Consider the following 17,991-nt stretch of genomic DNA (forward strand, 5'->3'; position numbering starts at 1 on the left):
TGTTTTGTTTAAAAAACTTAGGTTTGCCTTTTGTTCTTAGTAATCACGGCTTTTTGAGGTTGGGATTGTGGCACTCCTGTTGCATCCTGGGTCTTAGACACACACCCAAGACGGCAAACGCTTGTGGTGACAAAACCATGTCTCCAACATGGAATACTTCCCCAGCCAGAGGCCAGATCTTGGCTCTGTGAACCGTGGAAGTTGAGTGGCAGGTATTCCTCCTACACAGCATTTGTCTGGGGAAAATGTTCCCCATGTTGTCACAGAAGCACTTTAAAAATAAAGCCTGGTGTAGCCCTGCTGTAGCGTGAACTTGGCTATGGTGGTCGGCCATCAGCCCCTACCCTCTGCAGTAGGGTCCCTGGGTCCGTTTGTTGACCTCACAGTAATGCAAACCTGCTTTTCAGCCAGCTGAATGTCTTAGATCCCACTTACTGTGGTTGGCATCATTTCTTCCAGAAAATACTTCCTTCCCCTATCCACCCACTCCTCACTCCAGCCCAAAGTAGTCGTCCTCCTAAGTGTTCCCGTAAGACCCGGGCACGGTCCTGCCATTCCCCTTGCCACCTCCGTCTAACCATGTATGGTTTATGCCACGAGGCTGGGAGGGGCCCGAGGGCAGGGGCTGTTATTATCCATCCTCATCTCCAGGGCCAGGCAAGGGAAGGGGTCTATTAAGTATTTGATAAATAAATGCAGCAAAAAAATCTTGTCTGAGATGAAAGACAACCAGACTGATGATTTTCAGCTAATATTAGAAGGAGACTTCCTGAATACCTCTGCATATGTTCCCCACAATATTTTGATTCAGCTACTCAGTAAGAGACCCAGAGGGTATTTTAATTTTTACATGGTTCTCAGTAAGCCCGAGGAGGAATGGAAATGTTCCATTAGCAGGTCTTAGGTTGATGAGCCCCTTGAACTGTGTAGACGCATCACCCTTGTGCTGCTCTCGCAGTTCTGGGTGTGTGGCCCAGCACTGCTAAAGTGCCCGTTAGGTCACGCCAGTGTGGCCAGTTGCCTGGTAAGTTCATCAGTAAACCTAGGAGTAGCAGTAGCTAATCGACAGCTCTTCCTAGTATTGTGGGAATAACTGATGCTGGTACTCACTGCATGTGAAGCACGGCGCACGTGTGTCTGAGAGTCTGTAAAATAGCAGCAGGCTCGTTTTCCTCCCATATTATTTTTGACTTTCCCTTCCTGCCCCCTGCTCCCCCGCCCCCTTCTCAGATAGCCCAGTACTCTCTGGTCTCCCTCACTCTGGAATATTCCTCAGTCTGTCTTTGACTTTTATGGCCTTGATCATTCTGAAGATTGTGGACCAGTCATCCTGTAGATTCCCTCAACTGGAGTTTGTCTGGTGTTTTCTCATGATGAGACCATGTCATGCATTTTTGTACCAGAATGTCACAGAGGCCGTGTTCTTTCCATGTCAGCCTATAGGTGGCATGCGACGCCTGTTTGTCCTGTTGCTGGTGGTATTAATTTTAATCATTCAACTGAGATCTTTTCTACCAGGTTTCTTCATTATGTTTTTCCCCTTTGTTGTTAATATTTTGCAGGGAGACGTTCTGAGACTATGTAAAATCCCATTATTCATCTCAGTTTTACCCACTAACTTTAGCATCTGTTGATGTTTCTGTGTCTTGCCTGAATTATTTTTATAATTGTTTCCAAAGGGAGATTTTCTCAAACCTTCATTCTTTCTTCATTTATCTGTGGGCTTTCTACTGCAAGAAATTAATTTGTTCATTTACTTGTTTATGTGTTGTGGATTCATGGATTCCTGTTCTATTCAATGGGTTACAATCAGTTGCCACCATTTTTATTTTCATTTTCATGCTCAGGTTATCCTAGATTTAGCCAGTGGGAGCGTTACACTGGCTTCTCTGACCTTTGGCATGTCCCCTTCATTCCTTGAGTATCTTCTCACTTCCTGACACATCAAGATGTTCCAGACCCATCTCATCCCTTCTCTGCCGGAGCCTGGAGAGTCTGATTCTTTTTAGTGGAGAATGGTGTTTGAAGACCAGGATCTGGGCGTTGAGCCTGCTGATTCTAAATAACGTGTGGGTGCTCCCAGGCGCTTCTGTGGACAGAGGCTTAAAGGGGGAAACACACACACGCGTCTGAATTTATCTGTGAATCCTGTAGACCTACTGACATATTCAGAAATCTGTGAGTTCACATCCATAGCTTCGATTCCAATCCAATACCACACGATGTGCTCTTTGGCCGCCTCTCTCCAGGTTTGTATCTCTCCTCTGTGACGGTGAGAAACTCAGCTCCCGTTACGTCAGTTTCCCTGCCATGTAGCCGATCTCCAGCCCCCCTTGGGCCTGCTTTCCACCCTCAGGCTGACTGCCGTCCACGTGGGGATCTACCTTATGGCTTTTAACAAAGGAGAGAAGGATGGAAGGAAGGAAGGACGGAAGGAAAGGAGGAAGGAGGGAAGGAAAGGAGGAAGGAAGGAAGGAAGGAAAGGAGGAAGAAAGGAAGGGAGGGAGGGAGGGAGGAAGGGAGGAAGGAAGGAAGGAGGGAAGAAAGGAAACGAAGGAAGGAAGGAAGGAGGGAGGGAGGGAGGACTATAATTGTTTCTTTTTCCTTTCAGTTCTATCAGTTTTTATATCATGTAGTTTAACACTATGATATTAGGTGCATAAGTGTACAGGGTTGATTAATTGACCCCTTTAACATTTTTAAAATGACCTTCTTTATCTACTGTGAAACCTACTTCATTTGTATTAATATAACTACTCCAACTTTCTTTTGACTAATTTTAGCGTGGTATTTTTTTTTCCGTCCTTCTACTTGTAACCTATTTGTGTCATTATATTTAAAGTATATTTCCTGTAGGCATGTATTTGGGTACTGATTTTTTAAATCCAATCTGACATCCTCTGTCTTTTAATCAGGGTATTTAGATCATTTACATTTAAGGTGATTATTGTTATGGTTGCATTTAAATCTACCATCTTATTATTCATTTTCTAATTATTTCACCTATTCTGTGTTCCCTGTTTTCTTTTTTTGGATTAACTGAGTTTTTATGATTTCATTAATGTTTTTTAATTACCTTACCTTATGGGTGATACAAGAATTGACAGTATATGCTTCACAGCCTTTGTGCTCGGTTGTCATACATTTCATGTCTGTGTATGTCATTAGCCCCACAATACATTGTCATTATTTTGCTTTAAATGGTCAATTACATTTTTAAAGCAATTTAATTAATAAGAAACAAAGTCTTTATATTTGCCCATATAAGTTTCCATTCCTTGAGCCCTTCATTTCACCTGCAGATCCAAGTTTCCATATGATATCATTGTCCTTCTGCCTGAAGGACATTAACATTAATATTTCTTGTAGAAAAGATCTACTGGTGCTAAGTTATTTCAGCTTGTGTATGTCTAGAAAAATCTTTATTTTGCCAATTTTGTTTATTTTTTATTGAAATATATTTGATTTACAATATTCTGTTACTTTCAGGTGTACAGCAAAGTGATTCTTTTATACATATATATGTATATATTCTTTTTTAAAATTCTTTTCCATTATAGGTTTTATTTTGCCAGTTTTGAAAGATCGTTTTGCTGGGTATAGAATTCTAGAATAGATAGGGTTTTTTTTCCAGTACTTTAAAGATATTGCTTCACTGTTTCTACCTTGAATTATTTCCAGTGAGAAATCTGCTCTCCTTATCTTTGTTCCCATATACATAATATACCAATTTTGCTTTTAAGTTTTTCTCTTTGTTATCAAATGTTATTTTTTTTTTTGTGAGAAGAGTGGCATTGTTTTACATTAAGTTCTTTTAGATAAATTTACATCACATTTCTTTTTTATTCAAACAGAAAGTCACAAAAATTATAATCATCCTCATCAGTTCACTCAGTCCCATGTAATTAATTTTTTTTCATCTTGATCTTTTCTTAGCAATTTTATGAATTCATCAGTTTTCCATTAGAGTTCTCGAAAGGCTTATCCATTCAGTTCAGCAGTACAGTCAATTACCAGAAACCTGTACTTGTCAGAGTCTTTTCCATGAATTCCTTGAAAATGAAACCCTTTTATAGGAACATTTTTGCAAAAGCATCAGAGTACATCCAGAACTGTCTGTAAATGACAAAAGACTTAAAAATGACCACGGTTAAAGATTTGATGAAAGTTCATAATAATGCAATTGACAAGGAAATTTAGTTATTTCTGAGATATACATTTTAAAGTAATAACTAGAATTATGACTTATAACTTTATACCAGAACATATAAGGTTTTTAGGAATTTCATGTAATGTCTGAAATATTTATATTAACATATTTCCATACAAATAACCCAAAGAAAGTTTAGTATTAGTTTTTCGTGTTTTTTTCTAATTTTTGAATTTTATTTTATTTATTTTTTTATACAGCAGGTTCTTATTAGTCATCAACTTTATGTATAAAACACATCATCATACACATCAGTGTATACATGTCAATCCCAATTGCCCAATTCAGCACACCACCATCCCCACCCCCCTGCGGCTTTCCCCCCTTGGTGTCCATACATTTGTTCTCTACATCTGTGTCTCAACTTCTGCCCTGCAAACCAGTTCATCTGTACCATTTTTCTAGGTTCCACATACATGCGTTAATATACGATATTTGTTTTTCTCTTTCTGACTTACTTCACTCTGTATGACAGTCTCTAGATCCATCCACGTCTCAACAAATGACTCAATTTCGTTCCTTTTCATGGCTGAGTAATATTCCATTGTATATATGTACCACATCTTCTTTATCCATTCATCTGTTGATGGACATTTAGTTTGCTTCCATGACCTGGCTATTGTAAATAGTGCTGCATTGAACACTGGGGTGCCTGTGTCTTTTTGAATTATGGTTTTCTCTGGGTATATGCCCAGTAGTGGAATTGCTGGATCATACGGTAATTCTATTTTTAGTTTTTTAAGTAACCTCCATACTGTTCTCCATAGTGACTGTATCAATTTACATTCCCACTAACAGTACAAGAGGGTTCCCTTTTCTCCACACCCTCTCCAGCATTTGTTGTTTGTAGATTTTCTGATGATGCCCATTCTAACTGGTGTGAGTTGATTCCTCATTGTAGTTTTGATTTGCGTTTCTCTAATAATTAGTGATGTTGAGCAGCTTTTCAAGTGCTTCTTGGCCATCTGTATGTCTTCTTTAGAGAAATGTCTATTTAAGTCTTCTGCCCATTTTTGGATTGGGTTGTTTGTTTCTATAATATTGAGCTGCATGAGCTGTTTATATATTTTGGAGATTAATCCTTTGTCCGTTGATTCATTTGCAAATATTTTCTCCCATTCTGAAGGTTGTCTTTTCGTCTTGTTTATGGTTTCCTTTGCTGTGCAAAAGCTTTAAAATTTCATTAGGTCCCGTTTGTTTATTTTTGTTTTTATTTCCATTACTCTAGGAGGTGGATCAAAAAAGATCTATCTGTGATTTATGTCAAAGAGTGTTCTTCCTATGTTTTCCTCTAAGAGTTTTATAGTGTCCGGTCTTACATTTAGGTCTCGAATCCCTTTTGAGTTTATTTTTGTGTATGGTGTTAGGGAGTGTTCTAATTTCATTCTTTTACATATAGCTGTCCAGTTTTCCCAGCACCACTTATTGAAGAGACTGTCTTTTCTCCATTGTATATCTTTGCCTCCTTTGTCATAGATTAGTTGACCATCGGTGTGTGGGTTTACCTCTGAGCTTTCTATCTTGTTCCATTGATCTATGTTTCTATTTTTGTGCCAGTACCATATTGTCTTGATTACTGTAGCTTTGTAGTATAGTCTGAAGTCAGGGAGTCTGATTCCTCCAGCCCTGTTTTTTTCCCTCAAGACTGCTTTGGCTATTCGGGGTCTTTTGTATCTCCATACAAATTTTAAGATTTTTTGTTCTAGTTCCGTAAAAAATGCCATTGGTAATTTCATAGGGATTGCGTTGAATCTGTAGATTGCTTTGGGTAGTATAGTCATTTTCACAATGTTGATTCTTCCAATCCAAGAACATGGTATATCTCTTCATCTGTTGGTATCATCTTTAATTTCTTTCATCAGTGTCTTATAGTTTTCTGCATACAGGTCTTTTGTCTCCCTAGGTAGGTTTATTCCTAGGTATTTTATTCCTTTTGTTGCAATGGTAAATGGGAGTGTCTCCTTAATTTCTCTTTCAGATTTTTCATCATCAGTGTATAGGAATGCAAGAGATTCCTGTGCATTAATTTTGTATCCTGCTACTTTACCAGATTCATTGATTAGCTCTAGTAGTTTTCTGGTAGCATCTTTAGGATTCTCTATGTATAGTATCATGTCATCTGCAAACAGTGACAGTTTTACTTCTTCTTTTCCAATTTGTATTCCTTTTATTTCTTTTTCTTCTCTGATTGCCGTGGTTAGGACTTCCAAAACTATGTTGAAAAATAGTGGTGAGATGGACATACTTGTCTTGTTCCTGATCTTAGAGGAAATGCTTTCAGTTTTTCACCTTTGAGAATGATGTTTGCTGTGGGTTTGTCGTATATGGCCTTTATTATGTTGAGGTAGGTTCCCTCTATGCCCACTTTCTGGAGAGTTTTTATCATAAATTGGTGTTGAATTTTGTCAAAAGCTTTTTCTGCATCTATTGAGATGATCATATGGTTTTTATTCTTCAATTTGTTAATGTGGTGTATCACATTGATTGCTTTGCATGTATTGAAGAATCCTTGCATCCCTGGGATAAATCCCACTTGATCATGGTGTATGAGCCTTTTATTGTGTTGTTGGATTCTGTTTGCTAGTATTTTGTTGAGGATTTTTGCATCTATATTCATCAGTGCTATTGGTCTGTAATTTTCATTTTTTGTAGTATGTTTGTCTGGTTTTGGTATCAGGGTGATGGTGGCCTCATAGAATGAGTTTGGGAGTGTTCCTTCCTCTGCAGTTTTTTGGAAGAGTTTGAGAAGGATAGGTGTTAGCTCTTCTCTAAATGTTTGATAGAATTCACCTGTGAAGCCACCTGGTCCTAGACTTTTGTTTGTTGGAAGATTTTTAATCACAGTTTCAATTTCATTACTTGTGATTGGTCTGTTCATATATTCTATTTCTTCCTGGTTCAGTCTTGGAAGGTTATACCTTTCTAAGAATTTGTCCATTTCTTCCAGGTTGTCCATTTTGTTGGCAAAGAGTTGCTTGTAGTAGTCTCTTAGGATGCTTTGTATTTCTGCAGTGTCTGTTGTAACTCCTCCTTTTTCATTTTTAATTTTATTGATTTGAGTCCTCTCCCTCTTTTTCTTGATGAGTCTGGCTAATGGCTTATCAATTTTGTTTATCTTCTCAAAGAACCAGCTTTTAGTTTTATTGATCTTTGCTATTGTTTTCTTTGTTTCTATTTCATTTATTTCTGCTCTGATCTTTATGATTGCTTTCCTTCTGCTAACTTTGGATTTTGTTTGTTCTTCTTTCTCTAGTTCCTTTAGGTGTAAGGTTAGATTGTTTATTTGAGATTTTTCTTGTTTCTTGAGGTAGGCTTGTATAGCTATAAACTTCCCTGTTAGAACTGCTTTTGCTGCATCCCATAGGTTTTGGATCGTTGTGTTTTCATTGTCATTTGTCTCTAGGTATTTTTTGATTTCTTCTTTGATTTCTTCAGTGACCTCTTGGTTATTTAGTAATGTACTGTTTAGCCACCATGTGTTTGTGTTTTTTACGTTTTTTTCCCCTGTAATTCATTTCTAATCTCATAGCGTTGTGGTCAGAAAAGATGCTTGATATGATTTCAATTTTCTTAAATTTACTGAGGCTTGATTTGTGACCGAAGATGTGATCTATCCTGGAGAATATTCCGTGCACACGTGAGAAGAAAGTGTAATCTGCTGTTTTTGGATGGAATGTCCTATAAATATCAATTAAATCTATCTGTTCTAGTGTGTCATTTAAAGCTTCTGTTTCCTTATTTATTTTCATTTTGGATGATCTGTCCATTGGTGTCAGTGTGGTGTTAAAGTCCCCCACTATTATTGTGGTACTGTCAATTTCCTCTTTTATAGCTGTTAGCAGTTGCCTTTTGTATTGAGGTGCTCCTATGTTGGGCGCATATATATTTATAATTGTTATATCTTCTTCTTGGATTCATCCCTTGATCATTATGTAGTGTCCTTCCTTGTCTCTTGTAATATTCTTTATCTTAAAGTCTATTTTATCTGATATGAGTATTGCTACTCCAGCTTTCTTTTGATTTCCATTTGCATGGAATATCTTTTTCCATCCCCTCACTTTCAGTCTGTATGTGTCCCTAGGTCTGAAGTGGGTCTCTTGTAGACAGCATATGTATGGGTCTTGTTTTTGTATCCATTCAGCAAGCCTGTGTCTTTTGGTTGGAGCATTTAATCCATTCACTTTTAAGGTAATTATCGATATGTGTGTTCCTATTACCATCTTCTGAATTGTTTTGGGTTTGTTTTTGTAGGTCCTTTACTTCTCTTGTGTTTCCCACTTAGAGAAGTTCCTTTAGCATTTGTTGTAGAGCTGGTCTGATGGTGCTGAATTCTCTTAGCTTTTGCTTGTCTGTAAAGCTTTTGATTTCTCCATCGAATCTGAATGAGATCCTTGCCGGGTAGAGTAATCTTGGTTGTAGGTTCTTCCCTTTCATCACTTTAAGTATATCATGCCACTCCCTTCTGGCTTGTAGAGTTTCTGCTGAGAAATCAGCTGTTAACCTTATGGGAGTTCCCGTGTATATTATTTTTTGTTTTTCCCTTGCTGCTTTCAATAATTTTCTTTGTCTTTAATTTTTGCCAATTTGATTACTATGTGTCTCGGCATGTTTCTCCTTGGGTTTATCCAGTATGGGACTCACTGTGCTTCCTGGACTTGGGTGGTTATTTCCTTTCCCATGTTAGGGAAGTTTTTGACTATAATCTCTTCAAATATTTTCTCTGGTCCTTTCTCTCTCTCTTCTCCTTCTGGGACCCCTATAATGCGAATGTTGTTGCATTTAATGTTATCCCAGAGGTCTCTTAGGCTGTCTTCATTTCTTTTTATTCTTTTTTCTTTATTCTGTTCCACAGCAGTGAATTCCACCATTCTGTCTTCCAGGTCACTTATCCATCCTTCTGCCTCAGTTATTCTGCTATTGATTCCTTCTAGTGTAGTTTTCATTTCAGTTATTATATTGTTCATCTCTGTTTGTTTGTTCTTTAAGTCTTCTAGGTCTTTGTTAAACATTTCTTGCATCTTCTCGATCTTTGCCTCCATTCTTTTTCCAAGGTCCTGGATCATCTTCACTATCATTATTCTGAATTCTTTTTCTGGAAGGTTGCCTATCTTCACTTCATTTAGTTGTTTTTCTGGGGTTTTATCTTGTTCCTTCATCTGGTACATAGCCCTCTGCCTTTTCATCTTGTCTATCTTTCCGTGAATGTGGTTTTTGTTCCACAGGCTGCAGGACTGTAGTTCTTCTTGCTTCTGCTATCTGCCCTCTAGTGGATGAAGCTATCTAAGAAGCTTGTGTAAGTTTCCTGATGGGAGGGACTGGTGGTGGGTAGAGCTGACTGTTGCTCTGGTGGGCAGAGATCAGTAAAACTTTAATCCACTTGACTGTTGATGGGTGGGACTGGGTTCCCTCCCCTTGGTTGTTTGGCCTGAGGCAACCCAACACTGGAGCCTACCTGGGCTCTTTGGTGAGGCTAATGACAGACTCTGGGAGGGCTCATGCCAAGGAGTACTTCCCAGAACTTCTGCTGCCAGTGTTCTTGTCCCCACGGTGAGCCACAACCACCCCCCGCCTCTGCAGGAGACCCTCCAACACTAGCAGGTAGGTCTGGTTCAATCTCCCCTGGGGTCACTGCTCCTTCCCCTGGGTCCTGATGCACACACTACTTTGTGTGTGCCCTCCAAGAGTGGAGTTTCTGTTTCCCCCAGTCCTGTCAAAGTCTTGCAATCAAATCCCACTGGGCTTCAAAGTCTGATTCTCTAGGAATTCCTCCTCCCGTTGCCAGACCCCCAGGTTGGGAAGCCTGACGTGGGGCTTGGAACTTTCACTCCAGTGGGTGGACTTCTGTGGGATAAGTGTTCTCCAGTCTGTGAGTCACTCACCCAGCAGTTATGAGATTTGTTTTTACTGTGATTGCGCCCCTCCTACCGTCTCATCGTGGCTTCTCCTTTGTCTTTGGATGTGGGGTATCTTTTTTGGTGAGTTCCAGTGTCTTCCTGTTGATGATTGTCCAGCAGACAGTTGTGATTCTGGTGCTCTCACAAGAGGGAGTGAGAGCACGTCCTTCTACTCCGCCATCTTGGTTCCTCTTCTCATTGTTACCAATTTTATGCAATCTGATTATGACACACCATGATGTACTTTTATCGTGTGTGTGTGTGTGTGTGTGTGTATGCCCATGCACACTTGGGCTCGTTTAATTTCTTAGGTGTTTGAGTTTATAGTTCTTATCAGATTTGGACATTTTTCAGCCATTATTTCTTTAAATATTTTTTCCCTTCCTGCCCTCTCTTCTCTCTCCTTCCACAACTCCAATTACACATTTATTAGACCACCTGAAATTGTTCCAGAGTTCACTGTTGCTTTATTAAAATTTTCCCTTTTGTTCTTTCTGTTTCATTTTGGATGGTTTCTATTGCTGTGCTTCTAGTTTACTAATCTTTTTTTTCTGCAAAGTCTAATCTGCCATTAACCATCTGGTGTAGTTTTCATCTCTAGAAATTTGATTTGGATCTTACATTTATCTTGTATGTCTCTACTTAACATTTTCAATCTTTCCTCCAGCTTCTTGAACATATGGAATACAGTTATAACAACTTTTTAATGTCCTTGTATACTAATTCTATCATCTGTTCCATTTCTGGGTTGGTTTCAATTTACTTCTTTTTCTTCTCATTCTGGGTAACAGTTTTCTGCCTCTTGGCATATCTGGTAATTTTTTTTGGATGGAAGACATTGTGAATTTTACCTTGTTGGGTGCTGGGTATTTTTGTATTTCTATAAATATTCTAGAACTTTGTTTGGGGGACATAATTAGCTTAGTTGGAAACAGCTCTATCCATTTAGGTTTTGTTTTTAAACCGTGTTAAGTGGGATCCAAGTGGCATTTAATCTAGGGCTAATTTTGCTCCACTGCTGAGGCAAATACACCCCTTCTGCCCAATGTCCCATGAATTATTTAATGCAGCATGAGTTCTGGGATTGTCCCCTCTAATATGTTCGGGTGGCTCTTTTCTGGCGTCAGAAGTTTCCTCACATGTGTTGATCAGTAGGCGCTGAAGAGTCAAGCAGCCGCTCTGGGCAGGCTTCTCCTCTCTAGTCGTCTCCCCTTGAACCCCAGCCACTATGTCTTCCCTGGACTCGTGGCCCCAGCTCCTCAGTCAGAGACGCTGCTTTACCTCATTTCTTTCTCATCCCTCAGTGGTCACTGTTCTTCGTTGCCTGATGATCAATGTTTGGAAAATCATTCTTTCATATGTTTTGTCTGGAATTCAGTTGTTTCAAGCAGGACAGTAAATGCAGTCCTGTTACTCCATCTTGGTCAGAAGGGGAACTGAGACTAGTTATTTTATTATTAATAGCTTAGCTAACATGTCCTAAAGTGTCTAGCACTGTGTGTCTGAAAAATTCTTCCAAATTCCAAGCAGCTCATAAATGAAATTTTCTCCAACTTGACCAAAAAATCACATATACATCTCACTAAATCCAAACTAAACTTGTCCCCTCCTCAGCTTACCTTTAAGTCAGGTCTCAAAAAGCCTATGTTCACCTCAACACCAACCATCGCAAAAGAAATGATGGCAGAGGGGATGTCAGGGTGGAAACGGACAGACCTCTCTCTTGTGATCAGTATGTTCCTGGTCGCACTTTTATACAATTTGCCATAGTAGGATAATTTACGAGGTGGCCTGCACAAGTGAGGGGCCCTGGAGCCTAGCTTCATTAGCCACACAGTAAATCTGCCTCTGTTTTATTCATTTATAGTGAAAAACCTAGGTCACAACCCGTTATGTGAATTTCCTAATCTGGTAATGGGTCACAACCCACCGTTAGATGCTTTGTCCTGCCCAGGTCATCGGATAACTGGGTGGCAAGGTGTCCTCTATAGGAGGAGGCCAGGGGGCCTGGGACTTGCTGGCTGAGGGAAGAGCTGTCCCTTTTAATCCTCAGTGTTTTTGATGGCAGAGATGATAAGTAGTTAAAATGGCAGGCACGCCAGACCTATTCTTCTCCCTCATGTGATAAACACATCAGAATGACACCTTAATTTGTTCCCCTCGAAACAGAAATTTGGTGTGTAAGGAAGCAGAGATTTGGTTCTAATGGTCTCAAGTGATGAAAAGTAGGTGTTCACAGGCATTCAAGTTGGGTCTCCAAGTTCAGTTCAAAGAGCTTATCAAGAAACCACTTCTGGGACCTCCCTGGCGGTCCAGTGGTTAAAACACACACTTCCACTGCAGGGGGCACAGGTTTGATCCCTGGTCAGGGAATGGAGAACTAAGATCCCACATGCCACGTGGCGCACCCACCCCCCCTCAAAAAAAGAACCTGTTTCTGTTCACAAAATCAAAGACCAAAGATGGATTACTGAATAGTTTGTAACATTTGATGTTATTTTTGTCTGTTTTTTTGTAATGTAAAAGAACTTAAAGTACAAAATAGCCTTGAATAGCCCTCTCATTTAAAATAAAATCATTTTCATCAAGTGCTGTTGGGTCTCTAAGAAGAGTTGAGCTCTGTTTCTAGCCACCTACTCACCCATAGAATGTTAGAAACATCCAGGGAACTTTTCCTAATTTGTTGCACTGAATAGTTGGAAATGGCTGTAGCCAACCACTAAGGAAAGGTTTACCAATTCAGGATCTGAAGCTCTTTCCCTGCAAACTTACTTTGATTGGTCCAAAGAGTTACAGTTGAAAGAGTTACCAGAGCTCTGGAACAGTCTTAAAATATATACAACTTGGAAATTTTTTTTTGAAATAACCATATTTCCAGTGTCAATACTAGGAATATAGTATGTTCCCAATAAGTGATTTTCTTAATACATTGAAGACAGGGCCACATTATAACTTTTGTTGAGCCTAGACACTTCGGGAGAACCTTTCTTCCATAGAAACATATAGATTAAAAATTATATTTTATATTTAAAATATAATATCTTTTTCATTAAAAAAGAAAAATATTACCCAGGCTGAAGTGAGTTAAAACATTTTCTTCAGTGCTAAAACCTCATTTTTTTTCCTTCTTATTTTCAAAGAAATTAAAATATTTTTGTGGTCACCATAAAAACACTTTTGTGGTTCCCTAAAAGTACCATGGACCCTAAACCCTGTGCCTAGTGGATAAATCGACCCTGATTACAGGAAGAGCAAGGCCAGCAACCATGCAAGCTGCCAAGAGAGCCAGATTCCCCAGATAGAGAGACGGAACTTGGGCTTCCAAACTTTCTGTTAGAGAAGTTATTACTCAGTGGATGATCACCTCCCAACTTTATGTTTATTTTTTAGCCTGATACCTGAGATCAGGAATTCTTATTGGGTTTTTTTAAAATTCTTTTAAAAAATAATTATGAAACACTTTTATTTCTGATGCATGATGAATTAGATGCTCTGAGATTTCCTGCATGGAAGCACTTGGATTCTTGATAGGACACACTTTCTGATGAATTACCAGACCCATAAGAAATAGGGGGATTTTCCAAGCCCCCTTTCCAGCTCACCCCCAAGAAGCAAAACATCTCGTGAGCTGGAGAGAGTTGGCTTGCCTGAGGGTGGGCGCCCCTGGCATCACTCTCGGGGATGCTGAGCCTTGGGCAGTGACAAGGTGGGGGAGCTGGGACTGTGGGGCGGGGCAGCCGGGCTGTGCAGGAAAGTGTGACCGCAGCCAGCCTGCCCTCCTTAGGAAGTGTGCAAGGGCCAGAGCAGCTCACTGTGCCTCAGCTGTTTGTACAAACAATACGGTTTATGCTGAACACCTGCTGTCCTTTGGAGAGTCTGGAATTTTGGTATGCTGGGCAGAAGGTGCCACATGACCAGCTCCCAGTAGAACAACTGGCACCAAGCCACTAATGAGCATCCCTGGTAGGTGTGAGGTGTGATGTGCTGTCACGCTCAGGGCTGAAGGAACATGGCTCCACCAGGAAGCTTGCTCCTGCTTCCTCTGGGTCTCACCTCATGCACATTTCCCCTCTGCTGCATTTGCTTTGTATCCTTTCACTGCAGTATATCATGTCCATGGGTCCTGTGAGTCCTAGCAAACCACCCAACCTGGGCGTGGTCTTGGGGCCCCCAATACTCAGTTTCAAGTCCATGTCACCCAAGGCTCACAGTTGAATCAGACAATAGTCTCCTCTGTTTGAAAGCACCCCAAATATAGGTGCTCATGATTCCAGCAGATCAAGCCAAGAGCTCACAGTGAACACGTGAGGAGGCAGGCCCCCTGGGTGAGATTTGGCAGTGACAACCAGCAACAGAATTAGACCACCGGAAACTGCAGGTGTTACACTCTCATAGGGCAGGTACACAATACATATTTATGAAACATTTTAAAATAATAAAGTAAAATAATAAAGATGACAAATAACTGGACAGTATAGGGACTGATCAGGTATATTTGAGAAAGAAACAAATGGAACGTCTAGAGAAAAAATAATAATTTGAAATTTTAAAAAAAAACCTCAATGAATGGTGCTGTGGACTGAATATTTGTGTCCCCCATGCCTTACATAAGAATATGTAATGGTGTTTGGAGGTGGCACCCCTAGAAGGTGACTAGGTCACGGGGGTGGAGCCCTCATGAATGGGATTAGTGCCCTTATAAAAGAGGCCCCAGAGAGCTCTCTCAGCCCTTCTGCCAGGTGAGGACAAAGTGAGAAGACGCCATCTGTGGACCAGGAAAAAAGAACCCTCACCAGGCACTGAATCTGCTGGTGCCTTGATCTTGGACTTCCAGCCTGAATAAATTTCTGTTGTTTATAAGCCACCTGGTCTGTGGTTTTCCGTTATAGCAGATCAAATGGACTAAGACAACTGGGTCAAAGGACAGATTTCATATGGCCAAAGAGAATTAATGAACTAGCAGATACATCCAAAGAAAATTACACAGAATCTACAGAATGGCCATCATCAAAATGTCTACAAATTATAACTGTTGGAGAGAGTGTGGAGAAAAGGAAACCCTCCTACACTGTTGGTGGGAATGTAAATTGGTGCAGCCACTTTGGAAAACAGTATGGAAGTTCCTTAAAAACCTAAAAATAGAATTACCACATGACCCAGGAATCCCACTCCTGGGCACATATCCAGAAAAAACGAAAACTCTAATTCGAAAAGATACATACACCCCAGTGTTCAGAGCAGCACTATTTACAATAGCCAAGACATGGAAGCAACCTAAATGTCCGTCGACAGAGGAAAGAAGATGTCATATATGTATATGTGTATATATATATTGGAATATTACTCACCCATAAAAAAGAATGAAATAATGCCATTTGCAGCAACATGGATGGACCTAGAGATTATCATACTAAGTGAAGTAAGTCAGACAGACAAAGACAAATATCATATGATATCACTTATGTGTGGAATCTAAAATATGACACAAATGAACTTATCTACAAAACAGAAATAGACTCACAGGCATAGAGAACAAAATTATGGTTACCAAAGGGGAAAGGGGTGGGGGGATAAATTAGGAGTTTGGGATTAACAGATACACACTACTATATATTTATAAAATAGATAACCAACAAGGACCTACTCTGTAGCACAGGGAACTATATTTGATATCTTATAATAACCTAAAATGGAAATAATCTGAAAAAGAATATATATATGTATGTATATATATGTGTGTATGTGTTTGTCTAACTGAATCACTTTGCTCTACACCTGAAAAGTTGTAAACCAACTATACTTCAATTAAAAAAAAAAAAGAACTAACAAAAGTTACACAGAATCAGCACAAAGAGACAAGAAGTTTGAAAATATGGAGGAAAACTTCAAAGTTATAGAGGAATTCCACTCTGGTCAAGATGGAATAATAGGTACTGGATTTGCCTCCCCACCTAAAACAACTAAAACACTGGATAAAATATAACTACAGCCCTCAAGGCATCAGATCCCCAGCAACAGACAACTCTTAAATATTTTAATGGTACTAAAACATTAAATGTTTAATGCTATCTAACATTAATATTTTATAATAATGATATTTAATGTTAATGAGAGCATTGCCATGCATAGTAATTTCTCTTGATCAAGTGACAATTTTAGATAATTTTTATATCATTAAAGTATTTGATGTTTAATGTTATTTAATACATAAAATAATATTTAATATTAATTTTAAATTATTTTTGATCATCACTTGGTTTAGATAGATTGTCAGACATAGCATTTACTGAATTAAAAATGAGATAAGCAAAGAAGTAGATTTTGAAAATACTATTGATGAGGTTTTTTTCCATTAAAACCAGAAAAGGAAACGTATAAATTCTGTTTATGGTGTTAGTAAAATACTTAAAATAATGTCATGCGTTTCAGTATACGTACTTTCCATTCTTCAATATTTTTCAATTATCTTAATATTCTGGAAAAAACCCAAGCCATTAAAAAAAGTAAGACCTTTGATTTGCATTTCTCTAATGATTAGTGATGTTGAGCATCCTTTCATGTGTTTGTTAGCAATCTGTATATCTTCTTTGGAGAAATGTCTATGTAGGTCTTCTGCCCATTTTTGGATTGGGTTGTCTGTTTTTTTGATATTGAGCTGCATGAGCTGCTTGTAAATTTTGGAGATTAATCCTTTGTCAGTTGCTTCGTTTGCAAATATTTTCTCCCATTCTGAGGGTTGTCTTTTCATCTTGTTTATGGTTTCCTTTGCTGCGCAAAAGCTTTTGTTTCATTAGGTCCCATTTGTTTATTTTTGTTTTTATTTCCATTTCTCTAGGAAGTGGGTCAAAAAGGATCTTGCTGAAAATCTACAAACAGTAAATGCTGGAGAGGGTGTGGAGAAAAGGGAACCCTCTTGCACTGTTGGTGGAAATGTAAATTGATACAGCCACTATGGAGAACAGTATGGAGGTCCTTAAAAAACTAAAAATAGAACTACCATATGACCCAGCAATCCCACTACTGGGCATATACCCTGAGAAAACCATAATTCAAAAAGACACATGCACCCCAGTGTTCATTGCAGCTCTATTTACAATAGCCAGGACATGGAAGTGACCTAAGTGTCCATCGACAGATGAATGGATAAAGAAGATGTGGCACATATATACAATGGAATATTACTCAGCCATAAAAAGAAAGGAAATTGAGTTATTTGTGGTGAGGTGGATGGACCTAGAGTCTGTCATACAGAGTGAAGTAGATCAGAAAGAGAAAGACAAATACCATATGCTAACACATATTATGGAATCCAAAAAAAAAAAATGGTTCTGAAGAACCTAGGGTCAGGACAGGAATAAAGACACAGAAGTAGAGAATGCACTTGAGAACACGGGGAGGGGGAAGGGTAAGCTAGGACAAAGTGAGAGAGTGGCATGGACATATATACACTACTAAACGTGAAATAGATAGCTAGTGGGAAGCAGCTGCATAGCACAGGGAGATCAGCTCGGTGCTTTGTGACCACCTAGAGGGGTGGGATAGGGAGGGTGGGAGGGAGACGCAAGAGGGAGGAGATATATATATGTATATATATAGCTGATTCACTTTGTTATACAGCAGAACTAACACACCATTGTAAAGCAATTATACTCCAATAAAGATGTTAAAAAAAAAAAAAAGTAAGACCATGTATGGTGCACATTTTTTTCTTTTGCCTGTGGTCCAGTATGGCTCAGGTCAGCAATGGCCTTTGTTTAAAATGTCGATATTCTGTTCATCATGGACTTTTTGCATTAATTTTGATTTTTTTCTAAATATTGTATTAAGACTGTGTTTATACTTGATTACTGAGTGTTTGGCGTCCTCTTGAATTTTGCACCCAGACAA

At 39.1% G+C, this 17,991-nt stretch overlaps 1 protein-coding gene across 1 annotated transcript in view; it reads left to right on the plus strand.

Annotated features, from left to right (window-relative positions):
• ZBTB21 (zinc finger and BTB domain containing 21) overlaps window positions 1–17,607 on the plus strand; it is a 37,000-nt gene extending 19,393 nt beyond the window's left edge. Inside the window, exon 3 of the transcript XR_014244965.1 lies at window positions 16,940–17,607. The gene's annotated coding sequence lies outside the window, so the exon portion shown is untranslated. The remainder of the gene's footprint in view (window positions 1–16,939) is intronic.
• Window positions 17,608–17,991: the final 384 nt, after the last annotated feature.

Source organism: Balaenoptera borealis, assembly GCF_965194805.1.
Source record: "Balaenoptera borealis genome assembly, chromosome: 5".
NCBI classification, from domain to species: Eukaryota; Metazoa; Chordata; class Mammalia; order Artiodactyla; family Balaenopteridae; genus Balaenoptera; species Balaenoptera borealis.